Raw genomic sequence first — 790 nt, forward strand, 5'->3', positions numbered from 1 at the left:
TCCACACAGTTAAATTATATGATMCCTTGTACAGTCAAGTTTAATTAACTTTCCCACAGATGTTTTCTTACATTTTAAATACATTCATTCTGTGGCTGATCCATCAATATATAGTTCTCTTAAATGACCTGCTCATCATCTTCTGGACTGTATGTTTTCAAATAACCTGCCCATCTTTACACCACACATTTTCTTAGATTAACCTGGTCATTTCTGGATTATGTATTTTCCTGGATAACCTGCTAATCTGTGGACATGATGGTCTATTTTCCTTCAGATGCACATCGATATTAAGACACAGCACCTTACTGACATTTTCCAAGGGTGGCTCATGATAGCTATAACACAACCTTGATCATGCATATGTTCTTATTTTAGAGGGCCCAGATTTTATAGTGCCTGTAGAAATTCAAGTTGCATATTCATAATAAAATAATATATACAAAAAGCACTTTTCTAATTGCTTGTTATTAATGTGCTAATGTACATCGAGTTATGATGAGTGTCAAATTTGTACTTAAATTTAGTTCTCTTCAGCCTGCAGTGCAGTCTCAAGGAGAACGCCCTCCCCACTCTTGGGGGTAATTTTAGGAAGGATTTCGCTCAGCCTCCCTCGGTGGTGCTGCCCGGCGTCGCGCCCGCTTAAACGTGGGGCGGCCCCAGAGCTTGTCTGCGGGGGGCGGCCTTGCCGGGGCCTCCCCCACCTCGCTTCCTCACACCGCCAACCGCCCCCGCCGCCATCTCGGGCCGGGCTGCCCGAGGCCCGCCCGGAAGCCCAGGCCCCGCCCCC

Source organism: Apteryx rowi, unplaced genomic scaffold (genome assembly GCF_003343035.1).
Source record: "Apteryx rowi isolate R43461 unplaced genomic scaffold, aptRow1 scaffold_37, whole genome shotgun sequence".
NCBI classification, from domain to species: Eukaryota; Metazoa; Chordata; class Aves; order Apterygiformes; family Apterygidae; genus Apteryx; species Apteryx rowi.